Genomic DNA, 18,746 nt, shown 5'->3' with positions numbered 1-18,746 from the left:
ATTTTGAAAAAAGAAATAATTTTTAGACACCATGTATATACAGGGTGTCTTACAACTACCGCCCAATACTTTAATAGTATATTCTGGAGATAAAATAGAGAAAAAAATCTTAATACAAAAATATCGAGGCTACAATAGTTTTTAAGTTATAAACGATTAAAAATTGCCAATGATATCCCGTAGAACTGGCGCGCACAGACCGTAACTACACGTACACGCGTACCGATCTGTCAATTGTTATTGATTTTTACAAGTCAGATGATATTGATTTTTACTGCACAACTGATTTTATTTTGTAGTTTTTTGTGTGCATGAGTACTACGTATACTATCGCGATCAGTTAATATTGAAAAATTAATTATTATAATAGAAAATTAGAGAACAGCGCGCGGGGCAATATGTCCCCCATACGATATTACGATTACGATTACAGCTAATATCGTCCCTGTGCTCGAGCGTTTTACGTCTCCGCTAGCAGTCTAGTTGCTATAAAACAAAAGGAGTGAGAATGATGGTAAGCAAAATCAACTGAAAAGTGCAAACCGGTCGCAGATCTGGTCTGATAAATTGTATTTTTGTTTAAGGATTCCATGAACAGCTTCAACAACCCATCTCAATTTGGTTACAAATCCGGAATCATTGGTTTCTTGTGTAGTTAATTGTGGCCTTTTACTCTTTAACTAACTAACATTAACTAACATTAATTAACTAACATTAAGACCTCGTACCCATTCTCTTTCAAATATGGAACTACGTCACGAAATCTCCTATCAAGAATAAAGATGTCTCCTTTCCTTTCTTAAGATACTGTTTTATTTTATGTGGCGAAGACAAAACTTGCTGAAATATATCTGCATCATTTTTATTTGCTAAAAAGGGACCAAGCATATCTACTACAAATCCTGTAGTTGTACTTATTGTAAACGGTTTACACAATGGTATTTTTTTTTTACCAGAAAACGATTGTCGTTGTTGTTCGTGATAACACAAACCTGCATGGTCCTGCATTCTGGAAAAGAAAAGTCATTTCCTACGTAATTTTGTGCGCTGAATCCGAATTCGACAACAAAATTGCTCTATCACGTCAGGTTTTTGAGAAAAATGAGGTTAAAAGGGTCAAAAATGACGTTTTTTATCATATGTATGATTTTTTTTGCAGGTTAAATAATTTTTTTTTACTTCCGTTTACGCCTTCTTAAAGTGCCAACTTTGACCTTAAAAACTGATTTTTTGAAACTCTGTGCGATTTTTTTTCGTCGAGTTAAGCTCTTTGCTGTCAAGCTGTTAAAGTTGGCACTTTAAGAAGGCGTACGGAAGTAGAAAAAAAATTTATTTAACCTGCAAAAAAAATCATAAATATGCCAAAAAACGTCAGTTTTAATCCTTTTAACCTCATTTTTTTTCAAAAATTTGAAGTGATAGAGCAATTTCGTTGCCGGATTCGGATTCAGCGCACAAAATTATGTAAGAAACGACTTTTCTTTTCCAGAATGCAAAAAAAAGTTAAAATGTTGCAGGCTTGTGTAATCATTGTTGAAACTTTTTTGATGTCGTATATATGTACAATACTATATGTATATGTATATGTATATGTATATGTACTATATATATATATATGTACTATCACATATGTATAAGTACCAATTTATTATCCACATTAAGTAATTTTTTAATCATTGTGGAAGTTTGGTTCCTTATAAGGTCTTCTTGCGTTTAATTCTCAAAACCAAAACGTTTTAGAAGAACATCCTTCTTAAACGCATTTATTACAGACTTTTTCATTTTCGACACTTGCTGTTCATGTTCTAATTCAAGTATTGAAGCAAGGATTTTATTAGAGTTGCAGTCAACAGCTTTTTATACAATGTTCAATTTGTCGAAAATGTCTTTGTTTTCTTTTACGATAATTTTCACCCTAAAAGTTATATTATTAAATAAAATGTAATTCTATAAAAAATTAATTAATATTGACTATTTAAGAGAATGTTGAAGTCGTCTTTTCTACCGACCAAATATTAGTATTTGAAAAACAGGACATTTTTTTATTGCTTCTACAGAATCACAAATCTTTTTGTGTCATGAAAGTACATATGCTAATAAAATGAAGGGTGACTGATTTAAAACAAAAAAAAAAGAAAAAAATTTCGAAATTTTACCGACAACCTGTCGGCTCATAGAAATATTTATTTAATATAAAAATTATGCAGTATGTGCAAAACAAATCCATGTGCCGAAAAAGAGTATACCAAAGAACGACAGGAAATCTTTAAAATTTAGTTTAGAACTTTAGTTTTAAAAACAACCTGTTTTTCAATTTATGCAAAGCATGCGTGCAATATTGAAAGTGAGATAAAAATGATTGAAATGAGATAAAAAAGAGCTATAAATTAGTTTCCGCATTTTGGCATAGAGATACCATACAGTTCTCATTGTCAGTGCTATCTGTAATATACATCAGAATCTTTTAGATTAGTTATGTGTTAGTTATGTGTATGTTGTTATTATGTGCTAAGAAACCTGACTAAAGAAAATAGATTGAAGACACTCTAGAAAGAATAAAAAGAATGTATTATATATCAATTTTGCAACATTTTTGCAACATTTGCATAATTTAGTTATTATATATACATTTATATTCTAATTTCTAAAATAGTTTTATTCATGTGCTCTATGTGTATATATTATGTATATTATGTGCTCCATGGGAAGCCAAGGGGTAGTATGTGGTCTCAGGGGCGCTCATCCTGCTGACGGAGGAATGCTAACAAAAAATTTGAGAAACGCCATCTATTCCTACTCAATCCGATGCATACATGTCCTCACCATGCCCTCTGCATAACGCTAAGATATGTAAGGGCAACAAGGCGAGTTCCCGACGTCTTAAAATCGAGACAAGTCAGCTAAGGGAGACAGCCCTGACAGAAAAACAAAAATAAAGCAATGGATAAAACACACTCAAAATTGACTACCCCAGATGGCAGCCCGGTCAAGTTGCCGGAAAATCCATCTGTCAAGGAGGCAGGCCCTACGGATTCTGAGGAAGGCCAACCATTGCCTTTTAAAGATATTATACATCCAACAACTACTGAAGACAGGAATCAAAATCAAAACATTATTTATAGCCGAAACATTAATAAGCAGGCTCATTTAAAACTTTTTAGCTGTAATAGACCAAGAAGTAACTCACTAAACGCAACATCCAGCGAGAACATTGGGATAGCAAGGACAAATGCACAAGCTCAGACACAAAGTGGAAATAACATCACACATCCTGATGTAAACAAGGATGGAGTATGGATAACCGTCCCCGAAAAAAAGAGATTCCGAGAAAGCCTAGAATCAATGACGGGAAAAATAAAACAAACCAAGATTCAAGATTATTGGCTGAGCTCTTTGTTGCCAACCTCCAATAGGTTTGAGGTCTTCAGCGATAGCAAACAAGAACCAGTAGCTAAAGTTGAACCAATAAAACCTCCACCTATTTACGTAAATAGAGTAAATAATATCCAGCCTCTCAATGAATTACTTAACAAAATAGCAAAGAATAAATATAAAATTAAAATATTAAGGGATGATCAGGTAAAGATCCAGCCAAAGACCTCTGAGACCTATTCTATAATAGTCAAAGAGCTAAAACTTAAAAACACCGAATTCCATACCTACAAATTGAAGCAGGAAAGAAGCTTTAGAGTGGTTTTAAGAAACATGCACCACTCGACGGATTTGCAGGAATTAAAGCAGAACATAGAGGAGCACGGACATAAAGTTATTAACTTGTAGAATATTAAACAAAGAGTTACTAAAAAACCTCTACCCCTTTTTTATATTGAGATCAAGCCAGATAATGAAAATAAAAATATATACAACCTTAAATCACTGTTACAATGTCGTGTGACTATAGAGCCGCCCAGACCGAGAAGGGAGATACCCCAGTCCGCGAACTGCTAGTGATACGGGCATACTAAAAGCTACTGTAACCGTCAAGCCAGATGCGTTAAATGCGCTAGAAGTCACTTAACAAAAGACTGTAATAGGAAAACTAGATCAGAGCAAGTGAAATGTGTGTTGTGTAATGGCAACCATCCTGCCAACTATAAGAGATGCGTTAAATGCGCTAGAAGTCACTTAACAAAAGACTGTAATAGGAAAACTAGATCAGAGCAAGTGAAATGTGTGTTGTGTAATGGCAACCATCCTGCCAACTATAAGAGATGTGTTGTCTACAAGCAAATACAAAAAACAAAATATCCTCCACTGCGACCAAAAGGGAATTCTAAAACAGAGCTATTGCATACACATACAAATACAAAAACAAATCACTCTAGTTAATCCAAATCTAATTTATGCTTAAGCCACGAAGTCTCAGCACATTCCTACTCAAAACGAAAGATCGCATATAATAGTTAAGGGTGAAAATAGCCCAGACAAATCGGACTCAATCCAAGATATTTTAATTATGCTAAAACAAATGCTCATGCAGGCTATTACTATGACAAACCTACTGATAAATCTTATCGATAAGCTTTCACTAAAATTAAACAACTAAAGATTGCCGTTTGGAATGCCAACGGGCTGCCACAACATAGGAATGAAGTAAAATTTTTCATCAATGCCCACAATGTGGACATAATATTAATCTCAGAAACCCACTTTACCAGCAAGAGCTTCTTCGGGATACCTAACTTCAGATTATATCATACAATGCACGGACGGAACAGCCCATGGGGGATCGGCTATACTAGTCAAAAATATTATTAAACACCACGAACATGGCAAATACCACAAAGAACATCTGCAAGCAACCTCCATTGAGATAGAGACTGAGCCGGTCCGCTCACAATTGCAGCAACATACGCCAAAACATACAATTAACAAGGAACAATACCTGGATTTTTTCAAAACCTTTGGTAAGCGCTTTCTCGCAGTCGGAGACTATAATGCCAAACACGCCCAGTAAGGATCGAGGGTAACAACACCAAAGGGGCGTGAACTTATGAAGGCTGTTGAAGAGTTACAATTGAACATAATATCTACCGGTGAACCAACTTATTGGCCCTCAGACAAAGGCAGAAAACCTGATCTCATGGATTTTGGAGTCTCTAAAAGGATTGCATCAAAGTATGTGAAATACGTATCCAGTTATGAGCTCTCCTCTGACCATTCACCAATCCTAATCACAATTACAACTGCTGCGATTAGAGAAATGCAAAACTGTAAATTACATAATAGCAAAACCAATTGGGACAATTTTCGTGAAATGATTAAATTAACCATTAATTTAGAGGCACCACTGAAAACTAAATTAGACATAATCTCGGCAGTTGAACACTTCAAGGAATGGTGTCCAACAAGCAGCTTGGAAAGCAACACCTCTTTCTTCTGAGCACGTCGTTATCCTAAATTGTCTCAATCACATCCAGGAAAAAGTAAAGGAAAAAAGGAAGATCAGAAAACTCTGGCAAACTACAAAATGCCTAAAATCAAGAACAAACTAAATTATGTCACAAAGGAGCTAAAGATCTTATTAAAGAAGGATGCTAACAAAAGCGTCCAAACTTACCTTAGGGAGCTTGATGCTACCCCAGCAACAGACTATTCACTGTGGAAGATAACAGGAAGACTCAAAGAACCCAAAACAACTAACCCCCCGGTACGCAAACCTGACGACAACTGGGCCGGAAGCAATATTGAAAAAGCTGAAACCTTTGCTCAACACTTATCCGAGGTTTTTAGACCTAATCCCAGTTTATGCTCACCTAAGGAAAAATACATTATTGAAAGGGAGGTAAACGAAATTTACCAATTGGGCCAACCAATTAGAAAACTAACTAAAAATTAAGTTTGTCGCGAAATCGCTAAATTGAAACCAAAAAAGTCACCGGGTTACGATTTAATAACAGGTGCAATACTGAAGGAGTTACCAGTCGAGGGAGTGACATTTCTCACATATCTGTTTAATGCCGTCATTCGAACATGCACCTTCCCATCTCAATGGACAATTGCCCAAATAAAAATAATCCTAAAATCAGGCAAACCCCCTAAAGTACCCAAGTCATATAGACCCATTAATTTTCTACCCATCCCTGCCAAATTATTTGAAAAATTATTTCTTACTAGGCTGATAAAGGAAATTGAAGAGAAGCAGATAATATCTGACCATCAATTTGGGTTTAGAACGAAGCACAGTATAGTGGATCAAGTACACAGAATAGGGGACACAATCTATAGATCATTCGAAGCAAGAAAGTACTGCTCGGCGGTGTTTTTAGACGTTGCCCAGGCTTTTGACAGAGTGTGGCATACTGGCCTGTTATACAAAATCAGAATCAAGTTACCTACAAGTTATTATGTGTTCCTAAAGTCGTATCTAACTGACCGTCATTTCATGATTAATTTTGGTGACACACTATCAGAATTAAAATCCATCCATGCAGGCGTACCACAGGCGTAGTGTCCTGGTCCCGATACTTTACCTGATCTACACAGGTGACCTCTCGCAAACAACAGAAATAACAACGGGAACCTTTGCGGATGACACCGCCTTGGTTGCGACTCACACCGATCCGACCCAGGACTCTAAGTTACTACAAAAAGGTTTAAACGAAATAGAAAGTTGGACAAACAAATGGAGAATTAAGATTAATGAGACCAAGTCTACGCATATCACATTTACTATCAAAAAACTAACATGTCCGGCAGTTAAACTGAATGGACTAACAATCACCCAACGAGACGAAGCCAAATACCTGGGATTACACCTAGATAGACGATTAACGTGAAAAAAGCAAATATCAACCAAGCGCAAGCAACTGGGTATCAAGCTAGGGCAGATATACTGGATCATTGGCAGAAAATCACAAATGTCTATTGAAAATAAGTTACTAATCTATAAGAGCGTAATCAAACCAATCTGGATCTTTGGTATGCAGCTCTGGGGAACTGCCTCTAATTCCAATGTGGAAGCGATACAACGCTTTCAGTCAAAAGTCTCCTTCGCATAATAGTCTACGCGCCCTGGTATATCACCAATGAAATCTTACACAGAGACCTGGGAATCCCCACTGCCAGAGAGAAAATACGGAAAGCCAGCCAAAGACATAAAACAAGATTGCAAAATGACCAAAATAAAGCTGCGGCCAGCCTAATCAAAAAAATCTTATCTCAATCGTAGACTCAACCAAAGAATTCCTCAGGATTTGACTGACAAGGAAACATTCACAAGTGTCCCCCCCCCCTCGATTTGATTCTCCTTGAAATATGTTGTAAAACATACAATTTGAGGAGACACGTATTTTTTTATAGCGGCCCTAACTCAAATTTAAGGGGTGAAACACTCTTTTGAAAAAAAACGGGGTTTTTCTTTGTGTGTAAATATCGCCAAAACCGTAGGAGATATCAAAAAATGTTTCAAATAAAAGTTGTATGGCTTGTAATGGGTTTTATAACTGTATAATTGGATTTTCAAAAAATGTAATTTTTTTAATTTACCCCCATTTCTTGTTATTATTTTTTCGAATTTCAAAATTTTTGTAATGACAAAAGTTGTAACATTTTTTACGCTGAATTCAACTATATATGATTTTATTATGTTTCGAAATCGCATCTTTTAAAAATGAGTTATTAGTATCACACTATATGCGTCGCGCTGCATGACGCATTGTTTATACCGCACTTGTGTTGCGCAATAGTCGTTAAATAAATATAAAAATGACATGTTATCACATATTTGAGAAAGAAAAGTTAACTAAAATTGTTGTTAAAGTATTCCTTCCACATTACATTCTTATAGATAATCGCTGCATTTCGTGCGCAGCGCGTTGTCATATGCAAGTTAGCTATCAGCGCATATTATGCTTCGAAGTTTCGCTTGTAGTGACTACGGGAAAATAATTTATGAAATGAAAACAGTGAATGAATCAATCTATTCAACATATATCCACCCTGACTCTACCCTCTTGGCTCGACTTGACTGACAATGAATTGAAATATAAAATTCCGTACAGTTTACTCTTTTTCAATAATTTTAATATACTGCGATAAATTCTGCATACTATTACATTCCACTAAATTACTACGATACTTTTAAACTATAAGGTATATAAAATCTTGAAATATAAAATGTATATCATAAGTATAATTATAATATATACATACAATAAATAACTTTTTATATATATATAAACATATATAATTATATATACAGGGTGTCCCATTATAAAACATCCACGCAAATTACTTCGAAGATAAGGGTGATAGCAAAAAATGACCTTAACAAACGTTGTTGGATTAAAAGGGGGTCAACTGAGGGTAACCTTGACTTTGACCTCGCAGTTGATTTTCAAGGTTATTTGAAGGCCAGAGTTATTTTTTAAAATAGAAACCCCTATTTTTGATTCCAAAATCTAATAGCTGGTGTCAAGAGCTTTTCAAAACACTATAATGAAGTTATTTTTCATTAAGTACTTTTCGAGTTATGAGACTTGTAAATTACAGTATTTTGACATAAAATACAAAATATCTTGTAAAACATTCAATTTTTGGGAATTTTACCTTAATACTTTTATGCATAAAATAATGAGACGAATCAATTGGTATAAAGAAAACACATTGGTTTTAAAAAAAAGTATGCAGTTGCATGTTGCAAACTACATATTTTTTCTTGAAAGCAACTATGTGTTTTCTTTATACCAATTGATTCGTCTCATTATTTTATGCATAAAAGTATTAAGGTAAGATTCCCAAAAATTGAATGTTTTACAAGATATTTTGTATTTTATGTCAAAATACTGTAATTTACAAGCCTCATAACTCGAAAAGTACTTAATGAAAAATAACTTCATTATAGTGTTTTGAAAAGCTCTTGACACCAGCTATTAGATTTTGGAATCAAAAATAGAGGTTTTTATTTAAAAAAATTACTCTGACCTTTAAATGACCTTGAAAATCAACTGCGAGGTCAAAGTCAAGGTCACCCTCAGTTGGCCCCCTTTTAATCCTACAACGTTTGTTAAGGTCATTTTTTGCTATCACCCTTATCTTCGGAGTAATTTGCGTGGATGTTTTATAATGGGACACCCTGTATATACATTTATTGATAGTTGAATTTGATTGATTCACTGTTTTCGATTTATAAATTATTTTCTCGTAGTCACTACAAGCGAAATTTCAAAGTGTTATATGCGCTGACAGCTAACTTGTATATAACAACGCGCTGCGCACGAAATGCAGCGATTATCTATAAGGGTGTAATGTGGAAGGGATGCTTTAGCAACAATTTTAGTTAACTTTTCTTTTTCAAATATGTGATAACATGTCATTTTTATATTTATTTAACGACTATTGCAACACAAGTGCGGTATAAGCGATGCGTCATGCAGCGCGACGCATATAGTGTGATACTAATGACTCATTTTTGAAAGATGCAATTTCGGAACATAATAAAATCATATGTGGTTGAATTCAGCGTAAAAAATGCTACAACTTTTGTTATTATAAAAATTTTGAAATTCGAAAAAATAATAACAAGAAGTGGGGGTAAATTAAAAACAAAATTAATTTTTTGAAAATCCAACTACACAGTTATAAAGTCCATTACAAGCTATACAACTTTAATTTGAAACATTTTTTGATATCTCCTACGGTTTTGGCGATTTACACACAAAGAAAAACCCCGTTTTTTTTTTTCAAAAGAGTGTTTTGTCCCTTAAATTTGAGTTAGGGCCGCTATAAAAAAATACGTGTCCTTAAATTGTATGTTTTACAACATGTTTCAAGAAGAATCAAATTGAGGGGGGGGGGACACTTGTGAACGTTCCCTTGTGTGTAAATTTGTAGTCATTTAGGGTGTGTTACTGGATGCATTCCGTGCAACGACCGATGTATTTTTAAACACAAAAATTACTTATTGTCCTGAAAGAGACAGATTGTAATTATATGGGAATTAAAAAAAAAAAAAAATGTGCTACATATTATGTATATTCATATCAAAGTATCTATGTAAAAAGTTAATATCATTTTGCATATTGTATATATTTTTATAACAAATGTATATGTCATATAACTTAAAGGTAAATATTCACATAAGGTCAACCCCTTCAAAAGTTAATGATCTTGACATATGTTGTCAAGGACATATCTCCTAGTAACAATGAAAAGATTTTAGCCGTTGATCGTTGTTTATAAAAAAGTTATTAACAAAAAATGTATTGAATACATCATTGTACACTTTTGCGAAGCGAGATTCCACATGGATTTACAACTTTCCACGCAAAGCGAGATTCAATCCAAACCTATGTGTCTAGTTTTTTGGTAGTGGAGCCTGTAAGAAGAGCGGAACACACTGCCTCCACGCATATACTTTCCACGGAAGCGAGGTTCCACATAGGTTTGCAGCTTTCCACGAAAATACTGAATAATATTTATAATGTATCATATTAATAACAAAAATATGTTATATTGTATATTACAAATAATAAATAAGAAAAATGTTGGATTTTAACATTCGTTTGAGTGGTCATATTTTTTATGAATAACTTTTTAACAAACAACGAGCGACGACTAAAACTTTTGATTGTTACTCGGGGATATGTCCTTGACAACATATGTCAAGGTTATTGACTTTTGAAGGGGTTGACTTTATGTGAATATTTACCTTATTCAAAAAGAAGGAGCAAATATCAAATCTGTATTGCGGACACACAGTAAAAGATAGAAATACATGCTACGCGTCACCGGATAGAGGAAGACTCAAAGCTTAATTATCCCGCGCAGAAGCTTCGTTCCACGCAGCATCTACGGAGCATCGAATATCTTGCATTGAATATCTTATGCATCATCTGTGACCTCCCAGGTCCTCCGACCTTACCCCATGCGATTTTTATCTATGGAGGTACGTAAAAGACACAGGATGCTGTCGGGGTGCCGCTACAAATGCTTCAAAGCGTTTTGAGTACGGTCGATTTAGCATTTAAAAACGTTTCAGCAGTATTAATGATGTCACTGAAACGTCACAGATATCCCTCTATTTCACATCCAATGCCTGCAGCCGAAGAGGTAGTACGACTGAAGCGTTATTTGAATTTTCATAAAGCGCGGGAAATTGCATAGAATGATCCGTGTGCTCTCGATATAGCGTGATCTGGATATAGCGTGGTCAGGATATATCGTAGTCTAGATATAGTGTGGTTTAAATTCTTCAAAAAATGCCAAATCTTACATTATTCGACCACAATACAATTGCAAGTTATGAGATATGTAAATGAGTATAAACTTCTGATTTTTAATACAATACATATGATAACATATAAAATAGTTACAATAATTCAGACAGCACAGAAAGATCAAAAGATATCTTAAAAATATCCAAAAAACAATATTAGACATCTTTAAATCTTTTAGTCATCTTTAAGAACATGTGCTGTCTGGACAATAAATTAATTATAATAAAATTGTTATTAATGATATTACTTCATACCGAAAACGCGATTTAAAAGATTCACTACTGACAATAGTGATGGTACTATATGTTCAACATGATTTTGAACATTATAAATACGGATACCATTTTTATTATTTTCATTTTGAGAGGTTATTAAGGGGATGCTGGAGTGAAAGCCGAACTCCGACGCAAAAGCGCCATCATTTCGATGGTACTAAAAATGAAATGACATTATCGGCGTAGCCTACGCCGCGTAGGTCCGTGTGTACGCATTTGTTTGTAATGGTAACTCACTACACTGACGTGTGGTCTGTGTACGTGTGTCATCGGAAGTTTGTAAACAAACGATGCTTGCGCTTGTTTCCTCGACTGAAATTTCGTCGAAAGGCTGCAATATAATGTCCGAGAAAACATAGGCGTATACAAGGTGTCAAATAAATATGAACTAAATATGACAAAATAATAAATGAAAAATATACATATAATACTATATATATCACTGAAGAAAAATGTCATACACTTTTCTTATTTTTATCCTTATGTAGTAAATACAAAATAACTAATTAATCAATTAATTAATATATACATATACACATGTATTCAATAAATAGTTATCTTTATTTTGTATTTTATATGATAATGACTGAAATAATAAAAGTATATATCATTTCAATTATATAAAATACAAAATAAAGATAACTATATTCAATATGTATATGTATGTATTCAATAATTAATTTATTTATTTATTTATTTATTTTGTAATAATTACATAAGAATAAAAATAGGGAAAGCATATAACATATTTTTCCAATTAGATATATAGTATTATACATACATTTTTCAAATAAAATATTTTATCATATCTAACTTATATCTATTAGACACCTTGTATAAATCTATTTTGTCTCGTATGTATATCATTCAGCCATACGATAGAATTTCAATTGCGAGAAAAAAGGTTAAATAACCTTATAAATTATCTGATAAAATATAAACAGACCACACGTGCAGTAAATTGCTAACTAAAATAAATACGTATTTCTTCAAATCTGCCAGCTGACGTTAGATTGCCTATGACAATATTTCTTAAAATCTGCCAGTTCACGAATAAATCGTCTTTGACTCTCTTTTTTCTAAACGGTCAGCTGACGTTAGATCGCCTCTGACTATATTTATTAAAAATTGTCAGCTCACGATAAATCGCCTCTGACAATATTTCTTACAATTTGCCAGCTCACGAATAAATCGTCTTTAGCTCTCTTTTTTCTAAACCGTCAGTTGACGTTAGATCGCCTCTGGCTTGTCTTATTCTATTGTAACGGGGCTCCTTTCTCGACGCCGCGGATCGGCTCGCCGGAGTCAGGGTTCGTGAGAAGGGGAAGTCCAGACTGATGTAACTCGAGCGGATATAATTCAGAATCTTTATTGTTCTTAACTTATATAGATATACATTGGTTGCTTTGTCGCATGTATCGCGTCGCGAGAGGATAGGCGGGAACTTTTACAATTCGCGTGCGGGGGTACTAGTTTTTACGCGTCTGAATACTGGCAATACTCCGGTCGCGGGGAGGGAGCAACCGCTCTTTTGTCGGCGGAAGCGGCGAGAGTCGAACGCCGGGAGTACCTTGGCTTCGAAGAGGGAGCAACCTCTCTTCGTCGGCGAGAATAGCGGAAAGTCGAACGCCGGGAGCACCCTGGCTTCGAAGAGGGAGCAACCTCTCTTCGTCGACGGAAGTGGCAGAAGGCCGAACATCGGGAGCACCCTGGCTTCGAAGAAGGAGCAACCTCTCTTCGTCGGCGGGAATGGAGATGCGGTTGACTGCCTCGGGAGCTCACTGAGGCAGTGCTTAGGCAAGATTTCGGATCGGGACATGTGTCGTTATGCTGGCCGAGCCGGCTTATATACCCGGCTCGAGCCTCCCACTCGCGAGTATCGGTCGCGCAATGGGAGTGGTCCCCACGCTGGGGCGTCGCATGGGCGCGAGCGCTCGTGGGTATCATAGGCGTCGGGCCTATTTTGGGGCGGTCGGGTACTTTAGGGACGGTGTGTGCAACGCATCGTCACACTATATTGTAAGATACTTTTCTTACGTCATATGCTCTATGTATATATATAATGTATATTATATGCTCCATATTATATCTATATTTATATCAAAATATCTTTCTAAGAAATTGACATTATTTTGTATAATCTTTTTACAATAAATGTATATGATATATGCCATATTTTTTATTTCTAAAGCATGAAACATAAAGATATTTTTAATTTTTTGTGTCTATAGACACAGATTATTGCAAGTTGCAAAATTAATGTTGTTTCTTTTATCAAGATTTTTTTACAAATTATAATTTGTAAAAAAATCTTGATAAAAGAAACAACATTAATTTTGCGACTTGCAATAATGTGTTTCATTATATGCGTCTTTTAAATACTTACAATTAGCCTTATTTTATGTGATTAACTTGGTATTTAAAATACGTATCGAAATCGAAAATGTATTTCTATTACAGTAGAAAAAAACATTTTTGCCTTACAACAGAGAGAAATGGCAAAATATAATATTGTCTAAAGTACAGTCCAATAAAAACTGTTAAAATTGAACATTTTAGAAAACCACTGTAATTCAAGAAAATTCAGAACTATTATTTCAAAAATATAGACATATTTCGACTGTGTGTTTTAATGTGCACTACACATTCAAAATTCACAGAATAAATTTATTTCTGCAAAGTTGTGTATAATGTCAGTGGAAAAGTGATTTATTTGTTATTACATATACATTATATTTTACCATTCCTCTGTGGTGTAAGACTACAATGTTTTTTTTCTACTGAACTAGAAATAAATTTTATATTTTAATGTGTATTTTAGATACCAAGGTAAACGTATAAAATAAGGCTAAATGTAAGTATTTAAAAAAAGTATATATTGAAACAGATTATTGCAAGTCACAAAATTAATGTTTTTTTTTATCAAGATTCTTTTACAAATAATACATACAAGAAACTAAAAATACCTTTATATTTCATGCTTTATAAATAAGTTATATGACATATACATTTATTATAAACATATATACAATATACAAAATGATATTAACTTTTTACATAGATACTTTGATGTGAATATACATAATATGGAGCACATAATATACATAATATATACACATGAAGCACATGAATAAAAGTATTTTACAGAAATTAGAATATGAATGTATGTAACTAAATAATATAAATGTTTGCAAAAATGTTGCAAAATTTATGTATAATACATACACTTTTTTATCCTTCAGAGTGCCTTCAACCCATTTTTTCAGCCGGGTTTCGTAGCACATAACACAACACATACGCACACACACACACATAACTAACCTAAAAGATTCTGTATATGACAGATAGCACTGAGAACTGTATAGCGCTTCTATCCCAAAATCCCGGAACTAATCTACAGCTCTTTTTTACTTTATTCTTCTATATTGCACGCATGCTTTGCATAAATCTGGAAAAGTATGGCATTTTGAAAATAAGTCTCTAAGCTCTATTTTTTTGGTTTTCCATTATTGTTTCATACGCTCTTCTTCGGTACACCCTTGTTTTACAGATTAAAGCAGTATAATTTTGATATAAAAGATATAATTTTTTGAAGTGACATTGTCGGTAAATTTTCAAAATTTTTTTTTATTTTTTGGTTTAAATTTTACTAACCACCGAAAGATTAGCATGTGTACTTTACTTACACCAAAGGATTTGTAATTCTATCAAAGCAATAAAAAATGCCATACTTTCCAGAAAATTAGAAGTTTGGTCGGTAACAATATGACTTCAGCATCCCCTTAAGTCCATTATATCTTCATCATTATAGAGATATATTGATTCAAAAAAATTGTTTGCAATACATATTGCAATATCTCTATTCTCTCTATTCATGTCTAAAAAATTCTATTTATTACTTATCACATTCAAATTTTTCACGTTTATAAACACTTCAGACACTTTCAGACCAATCAATTTGACCAACGTTGACAACGTCGGTAGCGCTAGTTGACCGTTCCATGGAAGCGTTGTAAACGAAAATGTTTAAAGCATTCGGAAGCGGCAACTTGACCGCACCCACAGTGTACACCTGGTCACACTATGCCTTAACACATGAACTTGCACGGGTGTCAAGGCATATCGAGTCGGCGTGTTCCGACTCTACATATTTTTACATTATGACTGATTATGAACATAGCGGCAATGCTGTTTTAGCTGTTTCAAAGCAACTGGAACAATTGAAAAGTAAAGGTTAATATTTATAATATTTAATATTTGTATCAATATTTATTGATGGTGGAAAACTAGTTAATATATATACTAAATAATGAAGAAAAATGTAATTATTTATCAAAATAATAGGAACTTATATAAAGAACAATTAACAAATTTGAAAGTATTAGCATGATAATAAGAAGAAAAATAAGTAATATTTTGATTCAATAATATTATCTGTGACTTATTTAAACGAATATTTTTACTTACATGAGAAGTTTCAAAATTTTCAGCAAATTTCTTGACTACACCACAATCACATATCAATACTTTCAAATCTGTTAATTGTTTTATATAAGTTCCTATTATTTTGATAAATAATTACACTTTTCTTTATCATTTAGTATATATATATTGCTCGTTTTCCGCCAACAATAAATATTGACATAAATATAAATATTATAAATATTAAACCATCAATAAATATTGATATAAGTATTAAATATTATAAATAAATATTATAAAATTAACCTTTACTTGCCAATTGCTCCAGTTGCTTTGAAACAGCCAAAACAGCATTGCCGTTATGTTTATAACCAGTCATGATGTAAAAATATGTAGAGTCGGAACACGCCGACTCGATATGCCTTGACACCCGTGCAACTTCATGTGTTAAGGCATTTGTGTGACCTGGTGTACATCTCACCTCTACCTGCTACTCTAGATGATCTGAAATGTCGAATTGTCGCAACAGTAGAGTCAATAACTGTAGACTACTTGAATCGCGTGTGGAACGAAATTTTTTTCCGGTATTTCGGTCGCCATTGTCCGTTTCTTTTAAAAATAAAAAACTTATGTCCAAATCAAATTCATCTGTCTCTGCAGTTTGATCGGTACATCCATTATTATTGTCATTGGTACTATTAGAATTAACATAATATTGTTTTTTAAAAATTTCCTAAATTTATTTACAGATAGATCTTTCAAGTCCCTTCCCCACGCTGTTTTGTCAAAAGCTTCAATTTTATGCCGAGGATCTAGTATCAATGAAACACAATACATCCAATTGGATTTTTTGTAGTGCTTTAAAATTTTATCTCTTGCCGATTGCAGGGCAAAAATCAACTGTTCATCTACTGCACATCTATCGTTTTTATTATCCAATTTCTGAGTCCATGATTCCAGTTTGTCTAATAATAGATTAATACCAATGACAACCATTGACAGCGTGCAGTATTTTTCACCCGAAAGTAAGATCGATAAACATTGAAATGGACGCAAGTAGTTTGTTACTAAAATGTTTAGAGCCCATTCTTCATTTGTAAGTCTGTACTTATTCAAACTTTCATTGTTGTCGCATAGTATGTTCAACGGAGTTTTCATTTTCAAAGACCATGTAATCATTTGGAAGGTTGAGTTCCATCTTGTGCAAACGTCTATAACTGGTATTAACATTTTAACATTTGCTGTTTCACAGCAATTATGAAATTTTTCCTGCAATTGCTCTGATCTTTTTATTTTTTTTGCTACCATTATTTTTGTAACTGACTAGCCATTAGTCTCTGTTTCGTCACTATCAATGCATTCTTCCTCTTCCAGTTTGTTTTCGACTTCAGAAGAATCATCTTTTATTTTGAGTAGTTTAAGAAAATTTTGTACTGATAAATTTAAAATATGAGCAAAACACACGAGTGTTTATTTTTGCTGTCAAAATCTTCTAATAAGATATCCAGATGATCCATAAATGTAAAATTTGAGGACGCATTATCCGTAATTATTCCTTGAATTTTTGATGACTTAATATTGTATTCTGCCATAGTGTTTTGAAATAGCGCTGCAATTTCTTTACCAGTGTCGACCTTTTGCGGGAACAAAATCCATTACAAAGGACTGGATTTTCCAATTACAATCAATATAATGAGTAGTAATTCCGTAAAATGATTTGTTCGATATTGCTGTCCATCCGTCTATTGTAAATGATATTTTAGTTTGATTTTTATTTACTTGGTCATTGAAAATCAATTTAACAGCGTCTTGAGCATATTTAAACTTAGTTAACACCAGTGATCGCATAGTATTCCTGTTTGGTAGAACAGCATGATTGTTTATATACAAAAATAAATTTTTCGTCGCTTTATCTTAAAAAAAAATTAAATGGCAAATATTTGTTAACTAAATATTCGGGTGCAGTTCCGAATAGGTGAAACGCCCAATTGTTTTGAAACTCCACTATTTTATGTAGTTTGGCGCACTGATTACGAATATAATAATGAAAATCGCCGACTAGGTCATTTTTAAGGTCAAAACAAGGTCAGAAAAAGTGAAAAAATATCACTTTTTTGAGATTATTTTGAGAAATATTGATGTAACAAAAAAAAGTTTCAAATAAAAGTTGTAGTTTTTGTAAAAATACATCATTTATGTCTTATGCATTTTTTGTGTAAAACTGATAGTTTTCGAGAAAATTGACGTTAAAGATTAAAAACTTTGGTAAGTAGGATGAAACACGGGGGGTTCGGGGGGCGGAGCCCCCCGTGGGGAAACGGTTGCTGGCGGGGAGGGGGGTGCAGGGGGGAGGGGCCTCTCCCCCCGCCTATTACATAGCTAGTGTCTATTATAGAAGTTGAAAATAACTTTCAAACACAATATGCTCTCTACCTTGCGTAGGGGTCTTGCTAATCTTTTCAGTATCAAATATTTTTAGTATATTGTAGACTCATCATATCTTTAGTAAGGCGAAGATTTAATTCATATAAACTTTCTGCGCGCACACACCTTGCGTTGGGGTCTTGCTAATCTTTTCAGTATCTAGTATTTTTAGTATATTGTAGACTCATTAGATTTTTAGCAAGGCAAAGATTTAATAAATATACATAAATTGTATACGCACACACGCCGCTACATTTTTGAACGGCATGCGCATGCAAGCTAAGGCCTACCTGTTTACCAAAGTTTTTAATCTTTAACGTCAATTTTCTCGAAAATTATCAGTTTTACACAAAAAATGCATAGAACATAAATAATGTATTTTTACAAGAACTACAACTTTTATTTG

At 33.6% G+C, this 18,746-nt stretch overlaps 1 protein-coding gene across 6 annotated transcripts in view; it reads right to left on the bottom strand.

Moving 5' to 3' along the window:
* The window catches only part of Oseg5 (intraflagellar transport protein Oseg5), a 323,588-nt gene that overhangs the window by 872 nt on the left and 303,970 nt on the right, over nucleotides 1-18,746 (bottom strand). The gene's annotated exons all lie outside the window — the stretch shown is intronic.

This window comes from Linepithema humile, chromosome 4, assembly GCF_040581485.1.
Source record: "Linepithema humile isolate Giens D197 chromosome 4, Lhum_UNIL_v1.0, whole genome shotgun sequence".
NCBI lineage: Eukaryota > Metazoa > Arthropoda > Insecta > Hymenoptera > Formicidae > Linepithema > Linepithema humile.
The sequence above is the reverse complement of the archived record's forward strand: the minus strand, read 5'-3'. Positions and strand labels throughout refer to the sequence as shown.